The sequence below is a fragment of the Ahaetulla prasina genome, chromosome 3, assembly GCF_028640845.1.
Source record: "Ahaetulla prasina isolate Xishuangbanna chromosome 3, ASM2864084v1, whole genome shotgun sequence".
Lineage (NCBI taxonomy): Eukaryota > Metazoa > Chordata > Lepidosauria > Squamata > Colubridae > Ahaetulla > Ahaetulla prasina.
The window spans coordinates 108032955-108060007 of NC_080541.1; the positions used below are offsets into that span (position 1 = coordinate 108032955).

At 40.4% G+C, this 27053-nt stretch overlaps 1 protein-coding gene across 20 annotated transcripts in view; it reads left to right on the forward strand.

Annotated features, from left to right (window-relative positions):
* The window catches only part of CXXC5 (CXXC finger protein 5), a 136999-nt gene that overhangs the window by 65344 nt on the left and 44602 nt on the right, over positions 1-27053 (forward strand). For 12 of the 20 annotated variants that reach the window (XR_009154310.1, XR_009154311.1, XM_058176237.1 and 9 more), the window contains one exon: positions 12424-12504. The exons of the other annotated variants lie outside the window; for them this stretch is intronic. The gene's annotated coding sequence lies outside the window, so the exon portion shown is untranslated. The remainder of the gene's footprint in view (positions 1-12423; positions 12505-27053) is intronic. 20 annotated transcript variants of the gene reach the window in all.

A 27053-nucleotide genomic window follows, 5' to 3' on the forward strand; every position in this document is an offset into this window, starting at 1 on the left:
AGGCCTCATTTCCAAGATGGCGGATTGCAGCAGATCTCCTTCCTGGGCTTCTGCCTCGCCCTCCCAAGGACACCTTACTAGCGTGGCTCCTCCCCCTCACAAGAGCAGATCCAAATCAAGGGCTTCTGCCACCAAATCTAAGTCTTCTACTTCTCTCCAAACCTCTGCTGCTGCAGAGAGAGATGCCTCAAGAAGACAACGGGCCTTGGATAGGCAATTTGATAAAGCAAAACCAAAATTAGCAGAGGAAGGCAGGGAAACTTCTGTCCCTCCAGAGAGTCTCAGAGTTTCTTCCTCACCTCCACTAACTGAGGATTCTCCTCTATTAAATCAGCCTGGATGGTCTCGCACTATCCCTAGTGGTTCAGGAGAAAACCAGGAAACAATTTGTACAGTTTTTGGTGATTCTTCTAGAGCCATGCCTGAGCCTCCACATCAGGCACCTTCGGCCACCTTCACTCCCACAGCAGCGGGAGTCTCCCACAGAGAGGACAGTAATCCTGCCATTCCTCAGGATATACGTCATCTTATCATGCAAACCATTTCTCAAGGCATTGACAATGCCTTCACTCAGAGAGGTTTCCCAGCTCCATCTCCTTCGGGCAGCTCTGACCAAAGACTCCATTCTGAAAGCCACCCACCCAGACTATGCGCGCTGCGCTACGCTCTCAACCCCTTCACACCATAGTGAGGATTCCTTTCGGGGGAGGAAGACATAGCAGAGTATAATCTGTCTGAAGACGAAGAGTCTGCCCCAGACAAACCTGCTCCCACCGGCCTTTTTCGCCATGAGCTTTTCTACACATTACTACACAAGGCAAAAATTACGGCCAACATGGGGGTTGCCTTACGCCAATCTGAGGGAGCTTCAGATCCGTCAGACCCCAACAAATTCCTCTTTACTGAACCAGTCTCAGAGCAACGGGTAATTCCATCACCCAAGCTCTTCTTGGACATCATCCAACGTCAATGGGGTCACCCTGGTGCCATTCCTACTCCTAGTGGCTCAGACAAAAAGATGTACACGACGGATCAAGATCTTGAGGACCTCCTCAAGGTTCCTACCATAGACACTCCAATTGCCACTCTGGCTTCTTCCTCCAACATTATACCTTCAGATGCAGCAGAGGGTCTCCGAACTGAGGACCGCAGAGCGGAACTCTCCACCCACAAAACCCATCAAGCGGCTGCATGGGCTATCAGATCTGCCACAGCAGCCTCATTCTTTGCTAGAACCTCTTTGATATGGCTCAGACAAATGCAGGAGAGGATTCCTCAGGATGACTCCAGATTACATCAGGACATAAATAAATTGGTAGCGGCTGCTGAATTCACTGCGGATGCCACCCTTAATTCTGCAAAATTTGCATCCCGAGCCCTTGCCTCCAGCATCACCTCCAGGAGGCTGTTATGGCTCAGACAATGGCAAGCCGACATGAAGACCAAATGGCGGTTGGCGGCTGCCCCATTTAAGGGTGGATCTCTCTTTGGCGAAGCCTTAGACCATATTTTAGTTGAGGGAAAGGATAAACGTAAGATCCTTCCCTACGTCTCTAGACGTTCAGACAGACATTCTTCTCTTCCTTACCGCAGACAGTCTTTTCGTACCCAGGATCCCGGGTTCCAATCCCCGGCCTATCAAGATGTTGAGACTCTAGAAAGAGTGCAGAGAAGAGCAACAAAGATGATTAGGGGACTGGAGGATAAAACATATGAAGAACGGTTGCAGGAACTGGGTATGTCTAGTTTAACAAAAAGAAGGACTAGGGGAGACATGATAGCTGTGTTCCAATATCTTAGGGGCTGCCACAAAGAAGAGGGAGTCAGACTGTTCACCAAAGCACCTGAGGGTAGAACAAGAAGCAATGGGTGGAAACTGATCAAAGAAAGAAGCAACTTAGAACTAAGGAGAAATTTCCTGACAGTTAGAACAATTAATAAGTGGAACGACTTGCCTTCAGAAGTTGTGAATGCTCCAACACTGGAAATTTTTAAGAAAATGTTGGATAACCATCTGACTGAGATGGTGTAGGGTTTCCTGCCTGGGCAGGGGGTTGGACTAGAAGGCCTCCAAGGTCCCTTCCAACTCTGATGTTATGTTATGTTAACATTCCTTCCAGCCTCTTCCTGACAGGTTTCAGGACAGACAGTCCTTTCGTGACAGGACCAGGCAATCCCAGACCAGACGTCCCTCCCGTGGACCTGGCTTTCGACCTTATCGCAGGAACAAATGACTATCCCGACCAGGATCCCATCGGCGGTCGTCTTACCAAGTTCGTCCCTACCTGGTCCCACACGACAACCGATGCCTGGGTACTGCAAACCATCACCCTTGGTCTCTCCCTCGAATTCAATTCAGAACCTCCAAGGAGATTCATCCAATGCCAGATTCCCAAAGAACCTATCAAGAGGGCTCAAATGGAAGCTGAGATTTAACACCTGCTGTCCATCAGTGCCATAGAACCGGTTCCCATGCCTCACCAGGGGACCGGCTTCTATTCAATTCTTTTCTTAGTGGACAAAAAATCAGGCGGCACCAGAGCCATCTTAGACCTGAAACAACTGAACCTTCACATCAAATATCGCAGATTCAAGATGCACTCCCTCAATTCAATCTTAGGAAGCATCAGAAGAGGGGACTATCTAACATCCATCGACCTCAAGGAGGCCTATCTACATGTACCCATCAGACCAGCCCACAGACGCTTTCTCAGGTTCAGTTATGCCGGAGCCCACTTTCAATACAGGGCCCTGCCCTTCGGTCTATCTTCCGCTCCTTGTACCTTCACCAAGATTCTGGATGCTGTGGCGGCCCACCTTCGCACAATTCCAGTAAGAATGCAATGTTACCTGGACGATATATTGATTCTGTCGTCTTCTGCCCAGCAGGCGTTATGGGACTTACAGGTAACAATTCAATCCCTACAGGATCACGGCTTTTCGGTCAACAGAGCAAAGAGCCATCTAGTGCCTACGACCAAAATTGTCCATCTGGGAGCAAGAATCAACACCAGATCCTGCCAGGTGTTTCTTTCCCGAGACCGTCTTCTCAACATAAGAGACACGACAAAAAAGGTAAAGGCACTCAAGAGGGTTCCACTTTCGCTGCTCTCACAGTTATTGGGAAAGATGGTCTCTTGTCTGTCGATCGTGCCCTGGGCATGATTCACTCACGATCCCTACAATGGTTACTTCTCCCACACCAAAGAACAGGCAACAGCCATACCGAAATCAGGATTCCTCTGTCCCCAAAGGTCAGAAAGTCTCTACAGTGGTGGTTGTCACCAGCCCTGACAAAGGGCTGCTCATTTCAGGAACATTGCCGTCTTGTCCTCACCACGGATGCAAACCTCTACGGCTGGGGTGCCCACCTATTAGACCAGGTGACTCAGGGTCGTTGGTCCCCCAACGACCTCAAGAACGACATCAACTGGTTGGAATTGAGAGCTGCTCACCTAGCTCTCAGGTACTTCCAAGCGCAGCTATCAAGCCATCATGTGCTACTGCTGACGGACAACACTACCACGAAGGCCCATGTGAACTGTCAAGGAGGCACCCGATCCCGCATATTGATGAAAGAGGCTGCAGCCATAGGCCTTTGGGCAGAAAAACATCTTCTCTCACTACAGGCAGCCCACATATCCGGAGTCGCCAACGCACAAGCGGATTGGCTGAGCAGGACGACCATCGATCAGTCAGAGTGGCAACTGCATCCGGATCTGTTTCTCACAATCACGATCAAATTCGGGCAACCCATAGTAGACTTCTTTGCCAGCCCGACCAACAGACAACTTCCAAGGTTCTTCTCCAGGTTCCAAACCCCAGGAGCAGAAGGAGCAGATGCCCTACGATGTCAGTGGCCCCGGGGCCTTCTTTATGCCTTCCCCCCGACTCCCCTTCTGCCAAGGGTCATTCGAAAAATCTTGGAACAGAAGGCAGAAGTCCTCCTCATAGCCCCTTATTGGCCTCGACCGAGTTGGTTTGCGGATCTGGTGAGCCTGTCTGCGAATCCACCTTGGCGAATTCCACCGGATCAGATTTCTCTACGCCAAGGAGCCATTCTCCACCCAGAACCTCAATGTTACCAACTAGCCGTCTGGCACTTGACCGGGAGATACTAAAGAAAGAAAAGCATTTCATGGGGGTCATCTCCACCCTTCTGGCTTCTAGACGCCCATCCACAACGCGTATTTACGAGGCCACATGGTCATCATTCCATCACTGGTGTCTTAGACATCAAATAGAACCTACTTCTGCCTCCATTAGACATATCCTGCAATTCCTCCAGGACGGATTGGACAAGGGTTTGGCCACCAACACCATCCGCCGGCAGGTTGCAGCTCTTGCCAGTTTTATTCTGTGACGGGACCTCCACACTTTTTCAACACCCCCGTATCCAACGTTTTCTAAGGGGAGCTTACAATCTGCGACTGCCTCCGGTCCACAGATACTCTACCTGGGACCTAACCCTTGTCCTTCAGATGCTTACGTCTTCCCCTTTCGAACCCTTGAGCTCCTCCAGTCTTAAGCTCTTAACCTTTAAAGTTGCCTTTCTCATAGCCATAACCTCAGCCCGCAGGATCTCCGAGATCGCTGCCCTTTCGGTCAGAAAAGACTTATGCATTTTTCACTCTAACAGAGTCATTCTCCATTTAGACCCTACCTTCCTTCCTAAAATAAACACAAGCTTTCATAGGTCTCAAGAGGTCATTTTACCGGATTTTTGTCCTCATCCCAAGCATCCATCGGAGCGTCGATGGCACACGCTGGACGTAAGAAGGGCCCTGCGTATTTACCTCAACAGAACAGCTCCTTTCAGGAAGACAGAATCCCTATTTGTTTCCTTTCAACCAAGGGTTCTGGGCACCAAAGTCTCCCCATCCACCATAGGCAGGTGGATAAAGGCATTTCCATGGCCTATGACCAGCAGAAACACCATCTTCCAGGCCGCATCACTGCACACTCCACCCGCAGCGCGGCCACCACAGCTGCCTGGGCCACCCAGGCCTCTATCTTGGACATTTGCAGAGCAGCCACGTGGGCCTCTCCTTCGCCATTTATTAAAAACTACAAGATGGACCAATTTGCCTCAGCCGAGGCCTCATTCGGACGGAGGGTCCTGCAGCGAGTTCTTCCTGTTGCTGAGTCTTCCTAATCTTCTATTTCCCGCCCTAGGGATATTTAGCTTGGGTATATCCCATTGCTTTGGACTCTCTTAGCAGCATACAGGAGAAGGAACATTGGCTTACCTGAAGGTTCCTTCTATGTACACTGCGTGAGAGTCCAACCCCGCCCTATTTTCTTCTTTTTTTCTATACACAGGACTCTGGAAAGTTATTGTTCCGTTTTACGGTTTCAAGTTGAGTTCGTCTTCTCCAATACCGCTTCTTCATTAATAAACTGGAGCTAAACAGGAAGAGGAGGTGTGTTTAAACAAATTCAACTCAGTCTCAGGCCAATCAGATGAAGTTAACAACCCATTGCTTTAGACTCTCACGCAGCGTACATAGAAGGAACCTTCAGGTAAGCCAATGTTCCTTTAGTCACTGTTTGAATATATGACATATGACCGGCCCACTTAATGCCCATGTGGTCATGTGATCAAAATTTGGGCAATTTGCAACCGGCATGTATTTATATAGTTGCAACAGCCTGGGGACATATGATTGCCAAGTGTGACCTTCTCCAGTTGGTTTCTGACAAGCAAACTCAATGGAGAAGGCTGGATTCTCTTAACAATATGTTTCGCTTAACAACTGCAATGATTGATTTGAGAACCATGGCAAAAATGGTAATAAAATCTCATTTACCTTGCTTAGTAACAGAAATTCTGGTCCCGATTATGGTTGTAAGTCAAGCACAAAGTGATGTGGTATCTTTTTACCTGAACAGAGTGTTCTGTATGGATGGTATCAACTGGTACAGAATGCAGCCACAGAAGCTTTACTGAGTGCCCAAAGAAGGGCACATATGATATTTCTGCTCCACGTACTGCACTGGGTGCCAGTTTGCTTCTAGGTCCAATTCAAGGTGTTGTTACCTATAAAGCCTTATATAGCATAGGGCTGGTTTACCTACAGAACCATCTTCTCCCCATCACTTTAGCCCATCCCATTTGCTCAGGCAGGGAAGGCATGGGAGAATTCCGACTGGTGAGGTCAAGGAAGAGGGCCTTTTCTGCTGCTGCCGCCCTTGCTTTGTGAAGCATCTTGCCACCCAAAGTGAGGAAAGCCTCCTATCTTCTGGCCTTCCACAAAGGGGTCAACCTGGCTATGTAGCCTTATGTGGGAGACACGGGCCCACAGAGTCATGGAGCTAGTTAGTCCCATGAGAACTACCTCCCCCTCCTCTATTAACAACTCTTAGTCTCCCCGTCTTGGATCTCTCCACCTCTTGCAATATTATAATGTTTTTCATTTTATAATCTTAAATTATTTGATTTTAATATTTTATTGTAATGATTTAATTGTACACAACCCAAAACCCTTCTGTGAGGAAGATGAGTGGGTAATAAGTTTGATATAGAAATAAATAAAGTAAATAATATCTTTCAGGCACAATATCTGCTTACAGGCAGCAGTCTCGCTAACCCTATTAATATTACGTTCTGAGTCCATTTTTCAAAAATGCTTTTCAATATGTCCAGGGTTAGAATATTTTGCCCCATTCTATAAATTGTAAACTGAGTTTATGTGTTCTCTTTTAATTGTAATCTTTGGTTCCTTCTAGTTCTCTCTAATGTCCAATCTTCACAGTCTCATCTTATTGCTGTTTTTAAAAATAATTCAAAACAAAAGCATTTTCTTGTGAGAAAGATTCTTGTAATTAATTCCAAAATCTTATTTCAAATCCATCTGGACTGTTAGTCCATTTATAACTTTCCAAAATCAAAGTTATAATCACCCCTGTCTGTCTCTATCTATCTACCTTATTTCAGGGGTGAAATGCTCCCAGTTCGGACCGGATCGCCTGATCTGGTAGTGATGGCAGCTGGTAGTTTGGAGAACCAGTAGCAAAAATCCCTAGCCCCACCCCCTGCCCCAGCTAAGTCGTGCCATCATCAGAGGGTTTTTTAAAAACTTTTAAAAGCATTTTTTCTTCAGCCGAAAAAATGTTTTTAAAAGTAAAAAAAAAAGCCTTTGATGATCGCGTGGCTCAGCTGGGATCATCAGAACCCTTTAAAAGTTTTTTTTTAAACAACCTCTTGGCTGAAGAGATTGTAAAGAAAAAGGTTTTAAAAGGCTCCTCTGGCGATCCCAGTTGAGTTGCCTGATCATCAGAATCTTTAAAAAACATGTTTTCTACAAGCTCGTTGGTTGAAAAGGTTGTTAAAACAATTTTTTTAAGAGGTTCTGGGCTGCAATCAGGCAACTTCAGCTGGGATCATCAGAGGAGACTTTTAAAATCTTTTTTTCCTCTGGCGATCCCAGCTGAGTTGCCTCATCATCACAGGCATTTAAAATCATTTTTTTACAACCTCTTACAACAGCCCCCAACCATGCCCACCCAATCGCCTCGTCCCCACTTGCCTAATTGCTGTTCCTTTCGGGCTCACTAAGCCTTGCTTTGCTTCGGCTACTGTAATCAGTTGCATCAGCCAGCAACTGAATCTTGCCTGCGTGCAATCAATCTCCTTGGTGAGCAACTCAATCTGCCTGCCTCCAATTGGGTAAGTAAATGGGAGGGAGCTTTAAAAAATAGTTAATTGGGGTTTTTTAAGGAGTTTTTTTTAAAGACAGCAATTTAAATTTAAGGAAGTTTTAAATTTAGCTGTTTTTAATCTAAAACAGGGGTCTCCAACCTTAATAACTTTAAGGCTTGTTGTTTTAAACTCCCAGAGTTCCTCAGCCAGCTTTCCTGGCTGAGGAACTCTGGGAGTTGAAGTCCACAAACCTTAAAGTTACTAAGGTTGGAGACCCCTGATCTAAAAAATATAAATAAAATAAAATAATAAAATAAAATATTTGTGCAACTTTCTGAGATTTGGTGTATTTCTGTAGTGTTTCACTCTAACTACACAAATACACAAAATCCTTCAAAGCTGTATATGGCATTTTGTGTGTGTATGTGTGTAAGTCTGTTGTGTTCTGTTTGTGTAAAGTGTAAAAGTTGGTTTTTGAGCTTTTTGTGACTGTGTGAGGTTCCTGCTTGCTGCAGGGGCCATTTTGTTGTAAGGTGCAGCTGCTTTTACATTGTGTGTGAGTCAGTTGTGTTGTGTGTGTGTAAAGTGTGAAAGTTGGTTTTTGGTACCTCTCGTTGTTTTGTATACTTTGTTTATTATTTTTATTATTTATTGTTATTGGCCACGCACATCCAGTCATCCGACCACCAAGCCATGCCTACCAATTAAGCCACGCCCACAGAAAATTTTTAGATTTCACCCCTGATCGATCTATCTATCTAGAATAGAATAGAATAGAATAGAATAGAATAGAATAGAATAGAATTTTTTATTGGCCAAATGTGATTGGACACACAAGAAATTGTCTTTTGTCTGGTGCATGTGCTCTCAATGTACATAAAAGTTCATCAAGAATCATAAAGTACAATACTTAATGATAGTCATAGGATACAAATAAGCAATCAGGAAACAATATCAATATAAATCGTAAGGATAGAAGCAACAAGTTACAGTCATACAGTCATAAGTGGAAGGAGATGGGTGATGAGAACGATGAGAAGATTAATAGTAATGCAGACTTAGTAACTAGTTTGACAGTGTTGAGGGAATTATTTGTTTAGCAGGGTGATGCCGTTCGGGGAAAAACTGTTCTTCTATTTAGTTGTTCAGGTGTGCAGTGCTCTATAGCATCATTTTGAGGGTAAGAGTTGAAACAGTTTACGTCCAGGATCTGAGTGGTCTGTAAATATTTTCACAGTCCTTTTTGACTCGTGCAGTATACAGGTCCTCAATGGAAGGCAGGTTGGTAGCAATTGTTTTTTCTGCAGTTATAATTATCCTCTGAAATCTGTGTCTGTCTTGTTGGGTTGCAGAACCAAACCAGACAGTTATAGAGGTGCAGATGACAGACTCAATAATTCCTCGGTAGAACTGGATCAGCAGCTCCTTGGGCAGTTTGAGCTTTCTGAGTTGGCACATTCTTTGTTGTGCTTTTTTGATGACGTTTTTGATGTTAGCTGTCTATTTTAGATCTTGCGATATGGTAGAACTTAGAAATTTGAAGGTCTCTACTGTTGAAACTGTGTTGTCTAGAATTGTGAGAGGTGGAAGTATGGAAGGGTTTCTCCTAAAGTCTACCACCATTTCTATGGTTTTGAGTGTGTTCGGTTACAGATTGTTCCGGTCGCACTACGAGGCTAGTTGTTCAACCTCTTCCGTCTGTATGCAGATTCATCATTGTCTTGAATGAGACCGATCACTATTGCGTCATCTGCAAATTTCACTTGTTTAACAGATGGATCGTTAGAGATGCAGTCATTGGTATACAGAGAGAAGAGAAGTGGGGAGATCACACAGCCTTGGGGGGGCCCTGTGCTAATTGTACAGGTATGTGATGTGATTCAGCTTCTCCTGCTGCTTCCTGTTTATTAGGATCCACTTACAAGTGCGTTGTGAATGCTAAACTAAGTCTAGAAAGAGGACTCTTGCGTAGGTCTTTGGAGATTCAAGATGTTGTAGGATGTAGTGCAGAGCCATATTAATAGCATCATCTGTTGATCTATTTGCTCGCTATCTTAACAGCGGATCCGTGATGGTTTTCAAGTGGGACAGCACTAGCCTTTCAAAGGTTTTCATGATTGCAGATGTTAGAGCAACTATTCTGTAGTCATTGATGGTGGGCTTCTTCGGCACTGGGATGATAGTAGAGCATTTGAAGCAAGAAGGAACGTAGCACATCTCTAGCAATTTATTGAAGATACAGGTGAAGATGGGGGCCAATTGGTCAGCACAGACTTTTAAGCAAGAAGGAGTTATCTTGTCTGGGCCTGAAGCTTTTCCTGGCTTTTGTCTGTGAAATAGGTCTTGCACTTCTTTTCTATGATCACTAGGGGTTGTGAACCCAATGGGATGGGGTCAGTTGTAGGAGGCTTGGCTGTTGTTGGTGTGTCTGAGATGGGGGTTGTGGAGATGGGGGCTGTAGTTTCCTTTCAAACCTGCAGTAAAAAACGTTCAGGTCATTGCCAGTTGTTGATTTCCTTCAGCCTGGGAAGGAGGTTTGCCGTAGCCGGTGATATTTTTAAGAGTTTCCCACATGTTTGCTGGTTCATTTGTTGAGAAATGATTCTTTAGCTTTTCAGAGTAGCTTCTTTCTTTTGCTCTGAACTCCCTTGTTAATACATTTCTGGTCTGATTGTACAGCATTTTATCACCTTTTCTGTAGGCTTCCTCTTTGGAACGATGTAGCTGCTTAAGTTTAGCTGTGAACCAAGGTTTGTTGTTACTGTATATTCACAAGTTCCTGGTCAGTACACATAGGTCTTCATAGAAGCTGATATATGATGTTACAGGATCTGTGAGTTCATCCAGGTCTGCAGGGGTATCTTCAAAAATGTTTCAATCAGTGTAGTCAAAACAAGCCTGTAGTGTTAACTTTGCCTCCTCAGTCGCAGACTTCTGTCAGCTTTGGGTTTTCTGGAACATTGTCATCTTCATTGATTTAATTGTTGGTTTTGTGGTTTTAAGTCTTTGTCTGTAAGCAGGTACAAGGTGAATCATGCAATGCAATCAATCATGCAATGATCAGTGTCCTACCGCTGCTCCTGGTAAAGACCGATAAGCATCTTTCAGTGTTGTGTAGCAATGGTCTAAAGTGTTCTTGCTTCTAGGACAATTGACATGCTGAAAGTATTTTGGTAGCTCTTTCCTTAAGTTTTCCTTGTTTAGATCTCCCAAAATAATGGCCAGTGAATTGGGGCATTTGGCTTCAGCCTCCATAATTTGGTCAGCTAGAGTTTGTAATGCCACAGGCTTGTGGTGGGACATAAATAACAATTAGAAGAAATGAAGAAAATACACGAGGCGAATAGTATGGTTTGCAGTTATAATTAATGTCTCTAAGTTTTTGTCACAGAATTTATATATTATAGTTATATCCTGAGATCGATCTATCTATCTATCTATCTATCTATCTATCTATCTATCTATCTATCTATCTATCTATCTATCTATCTATCTATCTATCTATCTATCTATCTATCTATCATTTATTGTCTCTGTGTGTATAAGAATATATGTGTTTGTGTCTGTGGGGTATACACACACACACACGTATGTGTACACACACCTGAGTGCCTGTGCCTGTGTATGTCTGTATGTACCTATGTATGTGTGTCTGTGTGTGTATGTCCATAAACTTGTATTTAAAACGTGTTTACCTTTTCCTAAGGATTAAGGGAAACTCGCCTCATGTTTTCAGACTTGTCAATGCAAAGTTTTCTAATATAGCTAAAATACAGTTAGCAAGCAATTTCTCAGAAAGTGATTAGAAAAGTAAGTATGCGAACACAGTTTCCTTCCAAAGGTGCCGCCCTATGGTTTGAGCAAGATGGCTAATCTGTCATCTCCCAGACCTCTAAACCCACCAGAGACAACTATCTGTGGTCTTCTCATGAGAAGCAGCTGTGTGAAACACTTGTGGGTAATCTCAAATCCTCTCCTTATCTGGAGAGAGGTTCAAAGAACTGGTCTATTTGCAGGCTCTTCATTCTTCACTGCAGTTACTGGCTCCACTTCTTGTGAAGCCATCTTCAGTCCACTATTTCTTTTTTTAGAAAGCACCTTATTCATCCTTGAAATCATGTTTTTCTTTTGCTTGTTTCTACCATCACTTCAAATCTGGTCTCATTTCTGTTCTGTGCTTGGAGTTATCCTGCTGTGAGGTGCTGGTAGACAGTACTTCCAAGCCTGTTTATGTAATTTTTTCCAATTTCAGTGGATTGGAAAGAATGAAAAGATGGGCATTATTGAACTATTTGTAGGATCTCTCTTTAATGAGCTTCCACCTATTGCGTCTTGTCCTACCCTCAAGTGTTTTGGAGAATAAGTCAACCCCCTCTCTGAGAGAGCCCCTCAAGTACTGGAAGACAACTATCATGTCATTCCTAATCCTTCCTTATAGATTATATTTTCCCTCCTTTCATTTTCTGTAATAAGCAACAACATTTTTTTTAAACAAGGTGGTGGCAGTGAGTTAATGTGTTTGTGGCTGTGAATCTTCAAGCCTCTTAATCTTCAGGCCTCTGTTTACTCTCATTTATTCCATGCAGTGGAATAAATGGTACACTGCATGTCAGCAGTGTACCATTTGCACATGTAGATACTATAAGTCTTTACAATTTTATAAAAAATGAAATGTGGCTATACATTATTTATTTAATATTAAAGAATTACATTTTCAGTTTTTAAAATAAAGTTTTTTGAAATTTACTTAATTTTATATCTTAGTATTCTGTTTATTTCAGCTTTTTGCACAAATAAGGAAAAGATAGAAAAGGTTTCCTGAAGAAGAGGACGTTCAATTAAAGAAGAACATTCATCCAGAGGTGTGGTATTAAGATACCATCTTAATCTTTCAAATACAATAATCAAAAAGTCAAATGGGCTTTACACATAAGAGAAACAGAATGTATGGTCTAGAAAAATGGATGTTGCTCCAGATGTTGCTGGATGACTTTTCCAGGCATCCCTCTATTGCTCTTAACTTTTATTGTTACTGAGGTTTTCCTTGACCTAACTATGAGATTGTCAGAAATCAGTTTCTCAAATGCATGGCTAGTAATGTTTTTCTTTGTTTGACTATTTGATCTAAAAATTACAAAAGACCTTTCTGCCATGCAGTTACCTAATTTATATGATATAAAATCAGGATTTCTGCCTGTGGCTACCAGAAAAATCAAGGTTTACACTCAGAACACTAGTATGATAAGATTAATAATAGTTTTAATTGAATAAGTTTTACAACAATATAATAAAGGAAAGAACATTAAGCACAGGATATTGGAGTGGGGTGGGGAGAATGCAGTTTCTACCCCACTTTATATACTCTGAAGTATAAATCAAATTTCACAATTTACAAATTTCACAAGGAGCCCGGGTGATGTTGGCTCTCTTCTTAACTGCTTCAACTTTTTTACTGCCTCTCTTCATTTTTTTTTCCATAGAGAAGATTAATTAAAGGAAGACTGGAAAAATCTAAGCTCTAAACTATGAAAGTGTGCAAAAGTTGGCAGGGAAAAAGTTCCAGTTTTCGGGAAAATGTTTCCATTAGTTGGTGTTAAATAGAACCTGTTGAACTGTGTTAACTAAACTTATAAAATATATTTATAAAATTTGTCCAGTTATTTACATCCTTGTTTAAATACACATAAGAATAAATAAGAAAAAGTAAAATGGAGGAAGTAAATAACTTTATGGTATACAATATTAGAATGGAGTGGAATTTAGAATTTCTACAGCAAACAGTTTAAGCACAATATTCTTCTTGAAATAAGTGTCAAATCACTCATCAGTAAAGTATATTTTTTACAGTTGCTACATCCGTTATGGGCTAATTGAAGTGAGTCTATTGCTGTTATTGTTTTGCTGGGCTTCTGGTTTTGCATCCATTCTTCAAAAAGCATGCTTAACTGTTGCACTGCTGTTGCAAGTAATGTTTTAATGACTTTGGTAATTTTTCCAGTTGGTAGAATTTGGTATGACTTACCATCCTATCTGCTTGTTGCCCTAGTCAAAAACTGAGGAAGCTACATTATCTCATTCTTATTTATGCTGAAATTTAAAAGAACTATAATGACCTGACTCTTCACCCAGGCGGCCTTTGGCAGGGGAAAGTGACACCCCTCATTGCATCATATATGGAAGTGATGGTGAACCTTTTCGGCACCGAGTGCCTAAACCAGAACGCACGCACACACGCACCAGAGCACTGGAAGACCAGCTGGTCGGTGTGCAGGTGCATGCTGGAAACCAGAAGAGCAGCTGGCGATGGTGCACGTGCCTGCAGAGAGGTCTCTGCGGGCCACCTCTAGCACATGTGCCATCGCCATCACGGATATACGCCATCTTTTATTTTTAACTGTCATTTTTCATTGATTTCATTGCAATATTTTTGATTGTGTTGAGTTACTCAGAGTTGTTCAGAGTTGGGAAGCATAGAAATAATAATAAAAATGGCACCCGAGACTTAACAATCATCTATAAGAAAAATAAATAAATGTCTAGATAGTGGACCTTGTAATACCTGGAGACTGCAGAACAGAAGAGAAGGAAATGCAAAGACCTACAAATAGAAGTAGAATAATTGTGGCACAAGAAAGCAAAGATAGCAACAATAGCAATAAGCACCTTAGGTGCAATCCCAAAACTTCTCAAGCACCGCTTGAACACAACTGGCATTGATAAAATCACCATCAGTCAATTCCAAAAGGCAGCTTTATTTGGAAGAGTTTACATCCTGCAACAATACCTTTAAAACATCAACAACATCTGTCTCTCCCAGGTCCTTGAGAAGGACTTGAAAGATGGATAAAAATGCTAAAACCAATCTAAACAATTGGCTGACAGATCAGCCATAATGATAATAAACTAGCAGACAAAATAAACATCTAAAAGACTAGGCAATGGCTAAGAGCAGAAAAGTTGAAGAAAGAGATAGAAGGTTTAATTCTTATAGTCTGTAGAGATTCTCAGTCATTCAGGTCATGGTTGTCCCAAAGGTGCTTTTTCAGGAGACAACTGGACTATCCCTTTTTTCTTTGAAGACATTTTGCTTCAAATCCATTTTCAGGTTGCCTTCTGAAAAAGCACCTTTGGGACAACCATGACCTGGATAACTGAGAAACTCTACAGACTTTTAGATATACAGTTTGGGATGAACACCCTTGAATGGTGTGGGAATAGGAATGGATTTCCAGAGAAAAAACTGCAGACTACAGGAATCAGGAGCACTACTCGGGTGACCCTGAGGATGCAGATAAACTTCCAAGTGTCTCAACAACCCTCTAAAAGGATGCAAATGACCATCTGTCTGCAAGGAATATAAATCCTTCCATTCCCCACTATCCTGTCAAAGCTGAAGAAGCTTCTTGGATGAGAAGTGAAACGTCTTCAAAGACAAAACAAGAAAGTCCAGTTGCCTCCTGAAAAAGCACCTTTGGGTCTAATTCTTATCTGCACATTACCAAGTCTATCCTGATTCAGGTTTCGTAGGCACTAATAAAATTTCTTATTGATTTGCTAAACCACGAACGATGGCCATCCATGGGTAATTGGTAAAACTCCACTCTTTCCCACAAAACAACCACCCATAGTCAATGTAACCCAGTCCCACCAGCTGGGTCCACTAGTCACTAGAACCAAGCCCCCAAACAGGAAGAAAGTGTTAGGTCCACAAGCCAGGTGCAGAGTTTGCAAAACAAGATCTGTATGCCACAGTCCAGAGTCAATCTGCAAAGCAAGGTATGGAAATCCAAAGGCTGAAACACAAGAAGACCATGAGTCAGGGTTTACAAAAGTCAGGGGAGTGCATGCCAAGACAAATGGTTGTTCCCAACAAACACACTGCACCCCAATCTCTGGTTAAATTACCCTGAGCCACATGTTCCTTGTGAGGAGGGTGGGGCAGTCTCCTCATGAGCAGCCTCGCAGACCTCTGAGCTTCCCTTCACTCCATTCCCTGCACCAGCGGATTGGGTGGGGGAGGCAGCTGTTTCTTGTCAGAGGAGATCTGTTGTCTTTCATTGCTGCTATCAAGTTTCAAAAGGTGCTTTTGTTGTTGCAACTATTATTACTTCTCAGCTTGAACTGGGGGGGGGGGAGAGGTAGATAGAACTTAGGTTCCAGACTTTAAGATGACAACAAAGGACATTTCGGCAGGTGTGTACCAGAGCCAAAAGATTTTCTCACAACAGTACCAGGAGAGTCCATTGGACAATGTGATCCGGTCTAATAGGGGGAGGGCGTACCTGAATCTTAACTATGTGGGTTTGCACAGGAAATGATTAGATCTGGTTTTGCCCTCATCTTTGCCAATATGATGTACTCAATAAAGTTTTGCATTAAGAGAATAGATTGTCTCAGCTGTGGTTGCTTTGATTGGTTTTGTCAGTTGGAATGTTGACAGCTGCAGCCCATCTGCATCCCCTGCATTCATGAAGGCAGGCAGCTCCCAGTCCAGTTGACCACCTCCCTCAATGCCAGGAGGGTCTGGGCAAGGCGGATTTGATTTAAATCATAATTTTAAAGAGCAACTGTCATCTCTGTCCCGTAGTGGCTCCTCCTCTGACCCGCTGTTGACTCACCACCAGTCCCATTCCCTTTAGTGGGACTGCTGGTGATGTGGCAGTGACACAACAAGGTGAGGGACGTGGCAGGCAGCAGATAAGTGGATCCCCGCTAACAGGCGCTGCCATGATGGATCTGAAATGATAGGTGCTCTTTAATATTATATTTATAAGCTGCTTAGAAAGTTTCACTTTCATTTTTACTACTTGCCCTTCTTCCTCACAATTAGAGCCTGGTGGTACAGATGCATTTCTCTTCAAACAATCATACTGTTTGTAGTGTACATAGATTTGCAAAACAATGGGATAAAGGAATATTCCTGAACTTTGTTTTATGATTTATCTCATGGTTACTATGAAATTGTGTGAATGCATCAATGCAGTGCATATTATCTCAGCTTGTAGAGCTTGGATTCATTGAATGAGTTTACCAAAAATGTAAATATTGCAGAATATACAGCCTCATACTACATAACTAAGATCCATTTCATGCTCAATAAACTAAATTATTAATATATCTTAAATAGAAAACTATCTTTAGATAGATTTTTTACTCCAAAAGCATTTTATTAAAATAAATTTGATAAAAATTTTAAAAATGTGATTTAAATAAAAAATCCAATTTAAAATTTAAAAATCTGATTAATTAATTTTTTTAAAAAAATCATCTATTTTTATCCACCCTGGATCTGAGACAGCATCATTCTCAGCACCTGGATTCTCTTGATGTTCCAGGGGAGATGTGGCATCTCCATCGGATGGTCCTGGTTCTGACTCCTCTTCCTCCTCTGAACTGCAATCCAACAGGGCCATGACAAAGCATTAATTGAGAAGACAGCCTCTGCAAAGAAGTTGAAGAAACAATGGACTACCCAGTTAGCTGCTGCAGAAAGATAATACAGACAGACTACAAACAACAGCATGATAAATTAGCAACAATTATGCATTGGAATAATTGCAGGAAATACCATTTGCCTGCAAGCAGGAACTAATAATGAAACTAAAATGCCCTGGGATTTTAGAATTCAAAGAGACAAAATCATTGCCAGACAAAATCATTGAAAAGAAAGACAAAAAAATTTGGATAATGGATCTGGCAGTACCTGGAGATAGCATAACAGAAGACAAAGAACTGGAGAAAATCACAAAATAGAAAGACCTGCAAATAGAAGTAGAATGATAGTGGCAAAAGAAAGCAAAGGAGTACTGAAAGTAATAGATACCTTAGGTGCAATTCCAAAACATCTGGAGCATCACTTGAACACCATCTGCGTTGACAAAATTACCATCAATGAATTGCAAAAAGCAGCTTTACTTGGAAGAGCTTACATCCTGTGACGTTACTTTCAACACCATCAAGCACCAACTTCTGACTCTCCCAGGTCCTTGGGAAGAACTCAGTAGGTAAATAAAAATGCCAGTCTGAACATGTGGCTGATTGTCAACCATAACTATTCTGTTCTAAATTGTGAACTGGCCAGAATTGCTCTGGCGTTGGACTGTGCCAAAATAAAATAAATAAACAAGCAGCATTATTTTTGTTCTCACTGTTTGCCCTCAGCTGCTGTTTACATTAAAAATCTGGTGATTGGGATAAACCTAGAATAATAATTAGGAAAAGCTCCTATTTTAGCCCACTTCAAACAAGAATATTTTTTAAAATTCTATTTTTTTTGTTCCTGTGCAGAAAAAGCATCATGGGATGTGATACTATTAATTTGTAATGTGTATATGTGTTGAATGGTATTCATAAGCATCAATCACATGTGTCAACCTACATGCTTTGTCAATTACATTCCAACCGTACCAGATTTGAAAGAAGACCTTTTCTCATCTCTTTTGCCTGGGTGTAAACTGCCTGGGATTTCACAAACCAGGCCATCTTAATACCATAACAATAGAGTATCACTACTTGAAGACTAAGTTGGAGGTACCTTACTCAGTTCATCATGATGTCCTGAAATGTCTCCTTGTGTTTGTTCCATGTTACAAATGATCATTGAAGGATTATCTCCTCTTTAGTAGGACATGTTTTCATAACCAATTATCTAGAAACAAATTTGTAGGGCCTTTCAGCAGGATAGGATTCCAATGTCTAAAGAAGTGGGCTGTGAATTAGTATTCCTGGAAAAGAGATTATGTTTGTGAGTAACAGCCAATAAATAGATTCTGGAGCAACAGGAAGAATTTCTCCTTGCATATCTATGAAGTACATTTACTGTCCTTCAGCACCTATGCCCAGCTGGAAGAAATATAACGCTGTTGGCAGCCAATCACCAGCATGCAGCCCATTGGTTGCATTCAGAATTGTTTTGACTCTGAGTGCCCACCCCAATTCTAATGTCACTCAGTATTTATCAGAATAGAAAGAGTCACAATTAGGAAATTGGCTATTTCTTCAAAAGTAGCCATTTGATATGTCGTCCTTGAATGAGTTTGGTGTTTTTTTGAGGTAGCACATAACAATTTCTTCTATCATGCAGTCTTCGTTGCCGAACTTCAAGAAGTATCAGTAACAGTAGCAGCTGGTATCACAGCTGGGAGACAGGAAGATGCCAATGTGGCGACATCAAAAGACTACTGATTATTGAACAAAAACCATATAGGAGGTAGAATGAGGATTAACTGATCAATAAATATGCATATAGGCATTCTGGATTTGTGGAATGTCAGGAAAATTAAAAGTTTGGCTGAGTTGAGAGAGGAGAGAGAAGTTGAGAAAAATAAAATGGCTTTTGAATATGTTCAGAGTAAGAGAGAGGGAAAAGAAAAAGAAGGGGAACTGAGTAACAAACAACAAAAATAATATTAACATTTAAGATTTAAACTTAAGCCTTGAATTCTTCAATTGTTTATTGGTTTGGATAAAATAATTATGAAAAAAATTGGGATGAAATAAAATTTCAAGAGAAGTAAATGTTCAGCTAGTTCATTTATAAAACTAAACATAGAAATATTATAAATGGTGACATATGCAAAGGCTTTTTCAGAAAGATAAAAGTATACTTTTTGCAGTTACACAATTGCCACTCAAAACCCCCCGTTCAAATGCAATTATAGTATCTAGTAGCAATAGTATTTGGGAATCCTAATAGGCATAACTACAATATTTTTATAGTTTTCTAAGACTGACTGCAGTGTTTGTTAGTGCCTCTTCACAAATGTTGTATTAGGTCTGGGTTCTGCCAGACCTAATTTTGTGGGGCAGAAGTTTTATCCTGTTGTAGAGTTGCTCAATGCCTTTCGTTTAGGTTTTTGAAAGGAGAATAATTGTGTCTTAACAAATTATAGAGCTTCTCCCCCAAATTTTCATATACACATAATAGTTTATATTAATTTATATAATTTACCATATTTTTTGCACTATAAGTCGCTCCAGACCTAGCTTTTGGGGAGGAAAACAAGAAAAAAATCTGCCTCCCAGCAATTTGCCTCCTTGCAGCAAATAGCAAACAGCCTGGTCAGCTTCAGCCCAGCCTGATTTAGCACAAACAGCTGATTGGTGGTTGGATTGGCTTCCTGGAATACAGCCAATGAGCTGTTCCAGGCTGTGGGGGTCGCTGCCTCCACGTGCCCCTTTTTCAGCCTCCGTGTGCTCCGTTTTCAGCCCATTCCAGGGCCACCTGGAATGGGCCAAAAATGGGATGTGAAGAGACCAAACATGGGGCATTCAGAGGCTGAAAATGGGGTGCAAAAATAGGCAAAGGTGATGGGTGGCAGCGATCCCTGCAGCCTGGAATAGTTGATCATCAGTATTCCGGGAGACGGGCTGGGGGGCTGGGGAGGGGGCTTCAGCAACATTCGCTCTATAAGACGCACAGACATTTCCACCCACTATTTTTTGGGGGGGAAAGTTCGTCTTACAGTGCGAAAAATACGGTTCTTCAGAGGAGGCTTTTACTGGATTTAAGCAATTCATAAATGTGCTTGGAATTAATCCCTCAAATCTTAGCTATTGCAGTTATGATATTATTACCAGCAGTACAATCAAACAGGAACAAAATGTATAGTGCTTTTAAGACAAATCCTTCAGTTTTAATAGGTTAAGTACTGAATGGAGTAGAATACAATTGCTGCCATATTAGTATAAAATCTTGGCTGGTTTCATGTATTATAGTGAAAATTTTTGTTAGCAAAGGTATGCTAAAAAGCCATAATAACAGTAATCAAATCAAAATTTATTATGGTCCTACACCTCTATAGATAATAACAGTAATCCCCCAAGTTTGGCTTCTCAAGCTGTCATAGTTTAAAATATTTTAATCAACATATAATTATTGAAAGTGGTATATCTAATTCTTGTACCACCCTAACCCTAACCTGAATGAAATAATTAGTTTTATCCAAAGGATTAGTTACCCAATTGATTTCTTATTTTAGAGAGACACAATACCACAGAGAATGGCAGTCCGGTCTGCTATATAAAGTGTTTTGTATTGTATATAGTGTATAGTTATCAATTGAAGTTCTCATTCTGGTCTTCTGTTGGGAGTGGGAAAATACTCTGTCCTAATTGGTTATTTGGCTGTTCAGTTGCACATAAAAGGAGCCAGTCAGTGTGGTTGCCTCACAGGCAGTGTTGAATAAAGAACTGTTAGAAATCAATCTGGCCTCGCCTCCATTCTTCGCCCAGAACATAACAAAATCCATGTTTATTTGTGAATTATGACATCAGTAGAATGCTGCATCCAGATGCAAACTAATGTAGCTTGGGTGTGACTCTTATTTCAAAACTCAAGGTTTTTTTTCCAGTTATATGTGATGTGTGTATACAGCAATTAATACAGAACACTGAATTGCCGCTTTTCTCCTTAAAACAAAATGCGCCTTTTCTGTAGTGATTCACTACTCTCAAATGTTTCATTTTTAAATAATGCAAGTTGATTTCTAGGTGCTGAACTAGTATAAATACCAAATTACGTCAGAATATATTAAATCAAATTAAATGCCTTGCCACTTATTTTCTCCTTTCCCCACCTTCTTTGGTTAAGCTATTCAAGTAATGATTATTTGAACTGGTGAGGAAGAACTGTCCAATAACTCTACTTAGATTCAGCTGGAACTCTACTGAGAGCTGCCTACATGGGTCCTTCTAAATCAGGGGTGTCAAACTGGCGGTCCGCAGACCAGATGTGTCGTGCAGGCCATGCCCACCCCAGCTTCGCGAAGGAAACTACCAAATGTCACATGATGACAATGTGACGCCGTGATTTTGACCCTTGTGTTGTAAGTGGTCTCTTTGGCCTGATGCAGTTCTTTTCTTTCTTCTGAAGCAGCAGATTGTCACTAAGAATGGTCAATAATTAACTCTTTCAAAAGTATTTTACCTTAGATTGGAAGGAAAGACTAGAGCCTGGAGAGAGAATGAAGGATAGACATCAGGCTGAAATCAGACAGATTTAGAATATGGCCTGGTAGTTAATAACCATGACTAGGATTGAACATTGGGTATAATTTGGTGTTAACCAGCCAAACAACTTTTTTCAGTCTAGCTCTGAATTTATTCTCTTTCACATCTCATTTGTGGTTATGTATGCAAATCTGGTGAGACCAGCAAGATAATGTCTTTGAGCCTCTTTAGGTGGCCTCTTGCATGAAGCTGATTATATTGAGTGGAACCATTAGCATACATATCTGTTTTTAAGAATGATTATTATTTATATCTCACTTTTGAGCATCAATAATCCTGTGAAATGCCTTGCAAGTAATACATAATGGAACTATAAATACCTGAAATATCAGATTTGTAAGTTTGGCTAAAAAAAAAGTCTAAGAAGAAAAGAGAGCAGACATGCATATTCTGCTCTTAGATATTATATTTAAAAATGCTGAAGATAGTTAGGAACAATAGATTGCCTTCAGATTTTGTTCAGTCTCATTTTCTGAACTCATGCTAATTCTCCTGCCTGTTTCTGAGACTTGTGGCGACTGAAGGTTTGTTTGAGTTGAGACGTCTTTCAAATGTTATTCCTTGATGTAGAGCAGGGGTGTCAAAATTCATTTCCTTGAGGGCCGCATCAGGGTTGTGTTTGACCTTGGGGAGCTGGGATGGGCGTGGTCAGGGTGGGCATGGCCAGCTTGTTGACATCACTCGTGTTGGGGGTGCCTGTGATGGCCCGAGCGCTCTGCCAGCAAAAATGGGCTCTCGGGCTCTGTTTTTGGCTGCGACAGCCTCCTGCAACCCTCTGCCAGCGAAAATGAAGCTCGGGAGGGCCACCTGCAGCCCTCACAAGCTTCTTTTTCAACTGCAATGGCCTCCTTTAACCCTCTGCCAGAGAAAACAGAGCTCCGTTTTCACTGGCAGAGGCACCGTGGGCCAGTCCTTTTCTGTTTTCAGGGTAGCCTCACAGGCCAAATCCTGCCCCTGGGCCTTGAATTTGACACCCCTGATGTAGAGGATCAGTGCTAGGATACCGTGCATAAATGTATTACAAGTAATCAAAGGCCTTTGTGAGGAATAAAGCAGTGTATGAGGACTAGGGTCTTAAATTATTATTCTAAAATAAAGCATTTAAAAGTTTTCAACTTTTTCAAAAAAAATTCCTTATCTCTATTTCAGTATAGTACAGACTTTTTTTTTTTTTTTAACAAATGAAGGTGAATATACATGTCCCAGGATAATGTTACAGGATCCAATTTGGGTCGGTCACCAGGATCAGAGGTTTAGTCTTCCGAGTTGACTCATACTGGAGCAAAACAAAAACCTCTGGTCCTGGTGATCGACCTAGATTGGATCTTGTGAACTTTTTTAGCCTTAGCCACGAAAGCCGCCTGGGTGATTTGGCTCATTCTCTCTCAGCCCAACTCACCTTACAGGGTTGTTGTTGTGGGGAAAATAGGAGGAGGAAGGTAGGTTGGATATATTCATCCCTTGAGCTAGGTGTAAAAGTAATAAAGATTGGATACAATAAATCACTTGTTTTCTTTGTGTTTAAACTGATTTAAAAACTTTCCCCAGAAAAACATGAATATTAGCAATACATACAAAAAGTAGGAGCTGTACATTCAACCTATCATATTTTTCTTTCTTCAAAGTATGGAAGTAGTATACCATTGCCACCTTCTAGGATGTTTTCCAACTTACCAATCTATTTTGCAGATGTGATATTCCACATAGTCTCCCATCCTAGTACTAACCATGCTTGGTCTTGGTTAACTTTTAGGTCCAGGCAAGATTTTCAAATTGCTGCCACCTGCAGGTTTTGGCATATTTGGGTCTTTTCCCGTGTAAGGTTGAAAGTATCTAGGCAACGTTTCGACAAGGTCTCACATGTCATCTTCAGGCTGGAGTCTTTGGCTTCGTGCTTATGCGAGCAAAGCGTGGTTATAACTGCCGTTTCTCTATAAATACTGGTGGGGGTTTGTGGAATGCTGGCTTAGTTGCTGTAAGCTGATTGATTGGCTGTGTTGTTACATCTTGATTGGTTAATGGAGTTGATGTTTGAAGCTGTGTTGTTACATCTTGATTGGTTAATTGAGTTGATGTTTATATATATATTTACTATATGCACAGTTAATTACTCTTCAAAGTTTCTGGCTTTGATGCCTAGAGCTAGAACATTTACTATTTTTATTAATCAGAAAAAATTCAGTACTACCTTTTCTAAGTAACAAATTTTACTAAAACAGATAAGATTTTATGCTACAGCTCACAAGCTAAAGATACTATGGGTAAACATTCACCTGTTTTCTAGAAAAACTATAGGCAACAAACTAGAAAAAAACGGATGCTTGTTGAAGCCTGTTGAAAATTTTAGCAAAATCAAAAATATTTTAAGACTCATCAGGATTCATTTCAACATTTATTCTAATTAGCGTTCTGGAGAGATAGTTGAATTCAACCTGTGGAAGTAGCATGTGGCTCTTCATTGTCTTATTAAAGTTAAGATATAGCATGTTTCTCGAAAAATAAGACCAGGTCTTGCATTATTTTTTGCTCCAAAAGATGCATTAGGACTTATTTTCTGGTTAGATATTATCTTCGGGGAAATATGTTACTAAATGCCCCCATCTGGCTGACAATCTTAACTGGGGCTTGTTTTGGGGGTAGGGCTTATATTATGAGAATCCTGAAAAATCATGCTGGATTTATTTTCCAGTTGGGTCTTATTTTTGGGGGAGCAGAGTATAAAAACCTTTCATTGATGAAGAAACAAAATCAGTAGGCTTACTTTTTAAAAATTCTTGTTGAGAAACATTATGAACAAAGCCTACCAGCAATTACACCTTTCAAACTTCAACTAATGTGAGAACCGGAAGCATCATGGTGAGACTGGCTGGAAAATAGCAGGCTCCGATGACCCTTGCCAAAATCCAGCCAGACAAACCGCTGTCGGGGGGTCTTCAGACTGGATCCGTCTTGTAGGGACTGTGAAGAAGGAAAGGCACCTCGGGTGACCAAGAGGAACAGGCAAGTTCTTCAGAGGTCGGAGGAAACTCTTCGATCCAGCAGTGCTGGTGGCTGTCATGAAGCTGGGGCAAACCGGAATAAAATTTGTGCAGGTGTGGTGTTTTGGACAGAGTACTGGTACTGGGTGAGTGATTGGCCAACTCACAGGTAAAAAAGTATTTTAGAAATTTTCAAAAGAAGTCCCAGCGAGGAAATGGCAGCTAATTGGTGTTGGGGAATGTTAATGAAGGGAGAAGAACAAAACAGAAGTTAAAGCACTAAAGCCCAGAATGGAGCTTGATATTTGGATTGGAAATTGGATTTGGAGATAAAAGAAACCCGAAAGAAAATAGTTTCTGAACAATATTGGACATAATCTTAAAAGTTTTGAACTTTGAAGAAAAAACAGAAAAATTCAAAATAGAAAAGCCCTGTAAAGGAAATTTTTCAATTGGATTTGAAATTGGATTTTAAACTGGAATTTGGGATATATAAAATTAGAAAGCGAAAGAAGAAACTTGAAAAACATTTGATAAGTGGATTTAATACACAAATTGGATATTTTGCGACTGTTGATTTGAAACTTGTGGATTGGAGAGAGACATCTGCTGGCAGAAAAAAAGCACTACAACGAACAATTTGAAATCTGGAAAAAATTACCGTGACCTTGAGCAACAAGAGCCATGAGAAGTTCGAAGGAGGATTTGTTTTCTTCTAAACTGTTTGATCTCGACAATCAAAGGAGGTGGCAAATAACAAAACTGTAAATTGGAGTTAAAAACAAACCAGAATGTCAAAATGTGGCAGGAATAAATTGAGATGGTTAAAATGATGGGTGTATCATTAATCTTGATAGAAAATGAGAAATTGTGTCACGACATATTCAATTGGATAAAGAGAGTAAGAGTGAGAAGCAAGAAAACAGCACTGAAGATAAAGACATTGATGATGAAAAATTAAATGATTACATTGGGAGTAACAATGAAAAAAAAAGGATAAGCGGAAACAACCTACAAAAAAGAAGCAAACTAAGGGAAGAAAAGGAAAGGGGAAAAAGCTAGAGGAAAATATTTTGAATGATTACACTGGGATTAACAGTGGCAAAAATAGAGAAGATAGGACGAAGCAAGAGAGAAAAGAAAAGGGAAAAGGATTAGGCACAAAAAGTTTAATGATTACATTGAGATCAACAGTGGGGAAATAAGAAAAGTGAGAGGAGAAAAAGAGAATAGATCAGATGTGAAGTTAGGGCAAACTAGACAAGTAAAGGATTTAAAAGTCAAAGAAAAGATACAGAAGAAAAGACATAATAATTATAAAAATAAAAAAATGAGAGAATGGGATAAAGGGAGGGAAATTTTAACGGAAAGCAGGAAGGGTAACATGATCTATGCCTATAGTTATAAGTGAACTGTATTATTATTAATATTAATATTTGTGATTGTAATACGAATGGTAGAATGAGGAAGAAACAAGGGAAAGGAGGAAAGGTAATATGCTATATATACTTATAGAATCAAATGAATTGTATTAATATCAGTATTGTAAAAACTGAATTATGATATAAATTGTGAAATACAAAAAGAATGGTAGAAGGGTTAATATGATCTTATTATATATTTAGAAGAGGTTAAGATATGGAACTTCAAATGAAATTGAAATTGAATAAGAGCAAGAGAGATAATGTTTGTATTTGAAAAAGATGGTGTGAAAAACAAAACTGAAGAAATACATTGTTTTTGGTAAAATGGTAAAATGATTTAATAGGGAAATAAGAAATTATAAATTGGTCCACCATAGAAAATAATTGACATTAAGAGATAAATGTGAAATATCAAGCTGTAATAAAAAAATAGAAACTAAGGATGGAAATAGCTATGTTTAAATTAAAGGGTTTCAATAGAAAAAAGGAAATAAGAGAAAACAAATTGATGATGATTTATAAATGTGATTTTGAGAAATATATGTAATAAACGGAGAAATAAGATAATGAAATGAAATAAGATTAAGATTGGAGGTTAGGGCGGATGGTAATATTAATTATAAATTAAATATTAAGTAGAGATGAAAAATAAAAAAGTGAATATTATGGCAGAAATTGAAATATATAAATTATATTTGGAAAGTACTTACGTTATAAGCTGTAAATTTTGACTCAGTCAATGCTCTATTCAGAAAAAAATATACTGTTCTGTTTGTAACAATCCACAAATAACGCTGCTTCATCGTACTAAAAATTTTTACTTTCACTTTCAGACGCCATTTTAAAAGTCAATTAATCAAAGACAAAGGTTTCAAGTTTCAAAAAGGGAGTCGGTACTTGCCGTGCTGATTCTTCATCAAAGATCGAACGCTTGTGAAATTCCCGTCTGCTTAGAATATCAATCAATTTAATAAGTCCTTTAGAGCAGAAGCGACATTT